Here is an 8,053-nt window from a genome sequence, read left to right on the forward strand (position 1 = left end):
TGGGGTGATATCATTTCTGTATGCATCAACACTAATAAATAAATCTTGCCAATATTGGTGCTATTACACTTTTCTAACAATGCCATGGAGTGAAAATACTTCTAGCAATTCTTCTATGAATACTCAGCTCATAAAAGTTTACTATTGATTCAAAAAGCCTTTTGTAGTTAGAAAAGTGTTTTTTCAAAAGCCCATAACGTCATCGCAATTCTTTGCCATGTTCCTTCCCTCAGCTTTTTTACATTCTTATTGTGACTGTATATGTTTGAAATCACAGTTCTTTGTTAATGTAGGCTAAAGTATCTTTTTATTCTTCTGAGGCTCAGGAGCGCAGAGACAGAGCAAACATTTCTTTGTACCTCTCCTCTTCTTCCTTTCTCGTACCTTATGTCTCCTCCCTGCCTGCTCCCTCTTCCTCCTTCTCCCAGAGCAGTGCCTTTTAAGTATCTTGCCGACTTCTCTTCTCTCCTCTCTTCGGGTCACAGACATCAAAGAAAAGTGCGCAGAATGCCTCTTTATTCTGACAACAGCCAGAGAGAGTATCTGACTGCAGAAAACGGCAACGGCGGTGGCTCAGGAGAGGAGAGATGAGCGAAAGACGTTTATTGTAAGCAAAAAAATAGGATACAATTTAATTTAACGGTCCATTAACAATCTATTAATTTAATAAATATGTGAGTGTGTGATTAAATGAAGAGGTGGTATTGTGACGGCGGTGATTGAGATTTGAAATGCATTTTGTATGGCCAAGACGGGTCTGAGTAAGGTGATGTGACAGGTGTCAATCAAAAAGACAAAAGTACTCTCAATGTGGTCAATGCAGTCAGTCAGCGTTGTCATAAAAATTTGCTCAGTTCGCATAATTCTGGGTGGTCCTGCTGCTGGTCCTGTTGAGATGAATGCGAATGCTAACGGATCGCTTTCTTGAGGTTATTATACACCTCCTTGTGTTAACAAGCTCAATTAAAGGGACAGATCACCCAAAAATGTATATGCTGTCATCATTTACACACCCTCACTGCAAACCTCTATGACTTATCTGCTTTAAATATTTTGTGGTGTTATCTGCAGAAGATATTTTGAAGAATGCTAGTAATCAATTGGTTTTGGTTCCCTTTGATTTCTATCGTATTTTATTGTTTATACAATGGAAATCAATGTTAACCCTTTATTCACCCTTGTTCTAGTTTCGCATAGCCAGACCTTCAGACTGATGGCTGAAGGTCTGGAATCCATGGCAGCTTTCATTGGCCTAGGCCCGCCCATGAGGCTGTTTGACCGACATGTCAAACAACCAATCACAGTTCGTTTCGTTCATCGTCACATTTCGGGGCATGGAAATGTCGCCACAATAACAGACTGGTGTGTAAAACTCTCTATGTCGCGAACTTTAAATTTTTCACATACTTTTGAAAATCCAGCGTTTAGTTGATCCTGATAAGCGCTCGTCGTCACAGTTGTAAGCACGACGGCTTTCTTCTTTCGTGAGGGGGTTTGGCGGCACGGAATCTTTGTTTCCAGGTGGAACGCTCAAGAACGCGACACACACGTCTCCCGGAAATCCTGTATAATTCAACCAATCCGATGATGACTTCGAAACTCCTGAAGTGTTTCCACTTTTGTGTGCTGTATGCATCAGACGTTTAGCCAACGGTCCGTGGCTGTGGCCGTGGGCGTGACGTCTGAGGCTGAGAGTACCCTTGTTCCAACTTTGTTTGACTTTCTGTCATCTGCAGAAGAAGATATTTTGAAGAATGCTGGTAACCAAACAGTTTTGGTTCCTATTGACTTCTATTGTTTTTTATTTGTTATTACAATGGAAATCAATGCACTTTCTATCATTTGCAAAAGGACATATTATGAAGATTGCTGGTAACCAAATGGTTTTGGTTCCCATTGACCTTCATTGTATTTTATTTCCATACCATGGAATCAATGGTAACCAAAACTCTCTGGTTACCAACATTCTTCGGATTATCTTCCTTTATGTTCCCCAGAAGAAAGAAACAACAGCATTAGGGTGAGTAAATTATGACAGAATTGATATTTTTGCGTAAATGATCCCTTTAAACAACCTGTAACCTCGAGCTGGTGTTACTCCCCTTTATTTTTCTCTCTTCAAACCATTTGAAAACTGAGAAGAGTTTCTGGATCGTTCTCCTATGAAAGCAGCACAGGCTCTGATGGATGATCCACTAAGCTGAGCAGAAACCTTGAGTGTCAGCCACAAAACCTTGAGACGGGGAGCACATAATGAACCTCCCCTTCAGCAAGCCAAGGAAAGAAAGAGAGGGAAGAATGAGAAGAAAGACAAGAATAATAGACAAGGCTTGGAGGAGAGGGAAGCATTAGCATTAGTATGGCTGCATCCCAATTCACATACTTCACACCAAAAGTACAGTAAGCTTCCCTGAAAGGAAAGTACATCCTTTTGGGCAGCAGTTATGGACTGGAGGGTCACGAGTCACGACTACATTAAATATGGGTTCACTTGCAATGAGGATAAATAGATGTCAGCTTTTGGCATTTCAGTCCAATAATGAGTCAAGAAAAGATGTGCTCTGCTTCTGAATATGCCTACTTCCCTAATGTAATGTATGCCAAAGTGAGCTGAGGAGCCATCAGATTGGAAAAGTTGAAAAATTGAAAATAACTGAGTGGCTATTTTTAAATATAAGTTCTTCGAGTACCATGTTAATTTGTTCATACAGGGCTGTCCAAACTCGGTCCTGGAGGGCTGGTGTCCTGCAGAGTTTAGCTCCAACTTGCCTCAATGCACCTGACTGGAAGTTTCTATGCCTAGTAAGAGCTTGATTAGCTGGTTCAGGTGTGTTTAATTAGGGTTGAAGCTAAACTCTGCAGGAGACCGGCCCTCCAGGACCGAGTTTGGACAGCCCTGTACTATACACCAGTGTTTCACAACCGGGGTGCTGTCTGTCGAGAGCAGGGGTGCCGTGTAAAAAATCCTTTTTTAATATTTTTAAATTGCTAAAATGTTCAAAAAAGCATCTATTATATAATATCCATTTCTGATGTCGCCAATAATTAGAGATGCACCGAAATTTTGGCAAAAGCCTACATTAAAATCTGTCATATAAATTGGTCTCTTCATTAGAAATTAGCCTACTGATTGCCACCATTGATGGACAAACATTTTTAATAATATTACAAATATCTGTATGACATTATATTCTGCAGTTCTTCCCTGTTCATTCATATCGATGTTAGAAATTCAAATATTGTGACAAAAATAATTTTGTAGGGTGCCACAAGTTTGTTAAAATTTCCAAAGGGTGCCGCAACTAAAAAAAGGTTGGGAAACACTGCTATACACTACCATTCAAAAGTTTGGAGTAGGTAAGATTTTTTAAATGTTTTTGGAAGAAGCCTCAGCATGGTATGCATTGAATTTATTGAAAATACAGTAAAAACAATATTGTGAAATATTATTACAATTTAGGTGTTTTCTATTTTAATATATTTTAAAATGTAATGGCAAAACTTTCTCCTGTCTTCAGTGTCATATGATCCTTCAGTAATTGTTCTTATATGCCGATTTGTTGCTAAAGAAACATTTCTTATTATTATCAATGTTGTTAAAAACTGTTTTTGATGCTTAATATATATGTGGAAACAATTATACATTTTTTCAGGATTCTTTGATGAATAGAAAGTTCAAAAACAGCATTTATTTTGAACAGAAATCTTAACGTTATAAAAGTCTTTACTGTCACTTTTGATTAATTTAATACAAAGTATTATTTGAAACATAAAAAATAACTGTATACTAACTACTAATCAAACAATTTTGAACAGTTGTATAAGTTAAAGGGATAGAATGTTGGTAATTAAACAGTTTCTAGTCCCCATACTATGGAAGTCAATGGCTTCCAGTAACTGTTTGGTTACCAACATTCTTCAAAACATAATTCTTTTGCGTTCAGCAGAAGAAGAAAATCAGTTTTGGAACAACATGTGGTGCATGTAAATGATGACAAAAATTCATTGATTTATAAACTAATTTATAGTAAATTACTTTATAGTTGATATTGCATCACAATTCAAAGAACATGGTGCATACATGCATACCTAAAAATCATACTTCATCAACAATTGAATTGTCAGTTAATTTATCACACAGAAAATGGTAGATCAAGCTGTGTGCGTTGCTTTATGGGATACAGTACCCAGTGTAACATTTTGCTCATGTAATCATCTGGGTATTCCATGTGTGTATAAAATTTGCATACTACAATACATGCTACATACTGCATATACAGAAGTAGAGTAGCTATTCTTAACATAACCTTTACGTTTGTACTGTATATAGGACACATAGTATGAGAATTGGGATGCAGCATGTGTGTCTGTTAAAGTAAAAGAGAAATAAAGAGAGATATGGGTGCTTACAAAGCATATAGCATCCGTCGCTAGCTGCCAATTGGAAGTAACGTACTGCCTACAAGAGCAAATTAGCCTCCAGGGAGTTCTTCATCTCAAATTGAAATTGACAGCAGGTGACACTCACAAACTCATTAAAATACCTCTGGCAGAGGTCGTCCTTATGCTGGGCCAGCGCAGGCCAGACAGTCTATCAACGAGGGAGATAAATTAAATATTTCATCCAGGGCCAGAAACGGGGAGGAGTTCTGTTTCTGGCCTTTCAAATTATTTAACTTGGTAACTTGTCCAGAGAGTTCAAAGTATTCTGCATGGTACGACCTGCTAAGTTTAAACGCTGCATGTTATTTATTGGCAGTAATGTTTTTATAGCTGCTTGGCCAGTGCGTTTAGAGGTGATGTGCTCTGATAGATCTCATTTAGAGAAGGCTAACCTGATGTTCTTAGTAAATTTGGCCACATATAGCCATTTGTGCACCGCTTTTGAGGCATTTGGCTTGGAGAGCCCGTTATGCGGTCAAGTTTAGGTCTGTTTGGATGAAAGCATGTGCCTCAGTGTTCGTCCCACCCATATGGCAAGTGCTGGTCATTAGTGGTGATTTTTGTTTCTTTCTCTCTCTCTCTCGCGCTCTCAATTCATGACTAGCGGCACAGCTTGTGTGCGCCAGCCTTTTAGCATTTGCAATATCGACTGTTGATCTTTTGTGATTCAGTTTAATCCACTCGAGTCGAGCGGTGTGCGGTGTGTGGCATGCACAAAGGGAATTAGGTGTCTCTCAAGCAGGACTTCAAATCCAAAACAGTGACTGCTGTGATAGCTTCTTCACGTGTGACTGATATGAAATGCTTCACATAGGTAGCAACTCGCGGAGCACAATGGAGCACAACCTCCATTGGAAACAGTTGTGAGCTTCATGGGAAGAGCGCTATTGTGTGGAGTCTTTATTTATACACGTTCAGGCATGTTTACTGAAAATAGATTTGTACGCTTCTGTTTTTTTTTTTTACTCTATTAATCACAATTGATTGCAATAGACATTTGTGTTTTTAAGCTAACAACCCAGTGCTCTAATAAGCACAAAAATACATAGCACATACTGTACATACAGTATATAATAAGAAAAGAATGTTATAATTGTCTATACCATTTACAGTATACTGTACTGTAACTTATGTGTATGTTTATGTGTATTTATAGGGTCTGAAATATTCGGTTTGTAATATTAGTTTTACTAATGTGAGTCTTTCATTTTTACCTATTACATAATGTAAAGCTGTTTTTGCACTGATGCAAGCTTGTCATTCGCCATTTGGTCATCAAGTTGAAGTGACTTGTATTTTTATAGAGTATTTAATTGACATTATTCATCATTGCATGCATTTAATAAGTTAATATACAAAAAAAAATTTGGGTTAAATGTGCTGCATAAAAAACTGTATTATGTGATCTTTTCTGTTACCATGATATAAAATTAGTTATACTCTGATATAAAGATTTTCATCATACCCCACCCCAACAGTAATATTGTGAAATATTATTACAATTTCAAGTAACTGTTTTCAATTTGAATATATAATTTATTCCCGTGATGCAAAGCTGAATTTTCAGCATCATTACTCCAGTCTTCAGTCACATGATCCTTCAGAAATCATTCTAATATGCTGATTTGCTGCTCAAGCAATATTTCTTATTATTATCAATGTTGAAAAGCATTGTGCTGCTTATTATTTTTGTGCAAACATTTTTAAGGGTTTTTGAATAATTGAAAGTTCAAAGGAACATAATATATTTGAAAAAGAAATTAGTTTTAACACTGAAAATATCTACTGTCACTTTTGATCAGGGTTAGGTTCTTTTCTTTACGGTTGTATAGTACAGTATGGTATTGCATAGTATAGTAACGCATTAGATTTTGACCTAAAAAAAGTGCTTTATGATCCTGTCTAGATAGGCGGCTCACTAGGTTTTGAAAATCAGCCCCTATCTGTCTCTCTCTTTTGCTTGATCATTCCTTCTGCTTTCTTCATTCTCTTTTTTTCACCCATATTCCCCTACACTTTCCTTTTTTCCCTTTAAATACTGGGTCAGGCTACCCTTTCCCCCTTATCCTCTCCTGGTCATTCCTCCTTTTAGCCTCCAACCATCCTACATCCTCTCATATACTCTTCTGTTCTCCACCTCATCCCCCTCATCTATGTGTGTGGGTTAAATGTATAAGAAGGAAAAGGCCTAGGCTTGTAGAAGGAGAGGCCTAATGAAGAATGTATCGATTTCCTATAAGAAGGATTTAATCAAAGTCCCACGACACATCCACTGGGACAGAAGCCTCGCTACAGCACCAAATTACACTTCATACACCATCTATTTTTCAGCCACGGCGATAAATGGAGGTGCCGAGCAGATAGATGAGAGTCCCTCCAGCTCGTTCATCATACCCAAACTAGAGGAGGAAAGCAAAGTGATTGAGACGGGCAGCAACAACAGCCAATGATGAATAGACCGGGAGGTGTCGACGGGGCGGGAACAGCATTCACCATTGGACAAGAAAGCTTTAATTGAATTTGGGAAGAGAAGGTTATATGAATGAATGATTCATTTGATCTATAAAAAATATATGACATTATGTCAGCGAGTGCTATGTTGTTGTTGCATAGAGCATTTATAGTTTATTAGACAGTAAAGAAAAGTAATTCAATTGACTTGAGCTGTTACTATGGCTCATTACGTACTACAGTGGAGGAAAAGTTTACGAGCACAACAAATCTGATGTGGATTTGCATCATCAAAATGCTGTTTGTCAGCAAATACAAGGATTAGCACTTGGATTTTAATATGCAAATTTTATCCAAACACAAGCAAATTCTATATTTGGCTAATTAATACCATAAAACAATGTTCTCTAAGTGTGATTATGCCTGATTTTGTGAAAATAAAGAAAACAAATATTATTTCAGTATATTAGATTTAAGGGTATTCTGCTTGAGATAATGATTCTCGTTGTCACCAGTTCAATATCTGGAACCATAAACAATTACATACAGTGTTTCTGTAGGTCTTAAAAACGTCTTTAAAAGTCTTCATTCGTCCAGCCACAATTTAAGGTCTATAAAGGTCTAAAATCGGAGCAGAAAGTCTTAAGTGTTGAATACTTCAAAAAATCTCCCTCAGTATTTTTTATGAAAATATTGAAACATCTTTAAATCAAAATACATTTACTTAATATGCAAACTGAATGTATGAAGTCTTGTTTTCCGAGAAATTTTACAAAATTAAAGGATTAAAATTTCCAGATAATTTACTCACCCCCATGTCATCCAAGATGTTCATGTCTTTCTTTCATCAGTCGTTAAGAACGAATCGTTTCGCTAGATAAGACCCTTATTCCTCAGCTGGGATTGTGTAGAGCCCTTTGAAGCTGCATTGAAACTGTAATTTGGACCTTCAACCATTGATCCACATTGAAGTCCTACAAGTTTTCCGAGCCTATATAGATATTTGTTCTTGTTTTAATTATAAACTCACTTCATTTTGATCAGTTTCTCATTAATCAAGACTTTTTAATTTTGTCATTTTGCTTCTCAAGTAAGTGTATCTTGATTTAAGAATCTGTAGACGTTTGCGTGGAAAACAAGACAAAAATACTGATGAAGA

At 37.1% G+C, this 8,053-nt stretch overlaps 1 protein-coding gene across 9 annotated transcripts in view; it reads left to right on the top strand.

Moving 5' to 3' along the window:
- The window catches only part of LOC107666096 (RNA-binding protein Raly-like), an 83,723-nt gene that overhangs the window by 40,317 nt on the left and 35,353 nt on the right, over positions 1–8,053 (top strand). Inside the window, exons 1-2 of one of the 9 annotated variants that reach the window (XM_016457232.1) lie at positions 4,617–4,715; positions 6,775–6,976. The exons of 6 other annotated variants lie outside the window; for them this stretch is intronic. The gene's annotated coding sequence lies outside the window, so the exon portion shown is untranslated. Of the gene's footprint in view, positions 1–528; positions 608–4,616; positions 4,716–6,774; positions 6,977–8,053 lie in introns of those variants that run through there. 2 more of the 9 variants (XM_016457227.1, XM_016457231.1) reach the window with 2 other exon arrangements.

This window comes from Sinocyclocheilus anshuiensis, unplaced genomic scaffold, assembly GCF_001515605.1.
Source record: "Sinocyclocheilus anshuiensis isolate Anshui unplaced genomic scaffold, SAMN03320099.WGS_v1.1 scaffold447, whole genome shotgun sequence".
Classification (NCBI taxonomy): Eukaryota; Metazoa; Chordata; class Actinopteri; order Cypriniformes; family Cyprinidae; genus Sinocyclocheilus; species Sinocyclocheilus anshuiensis.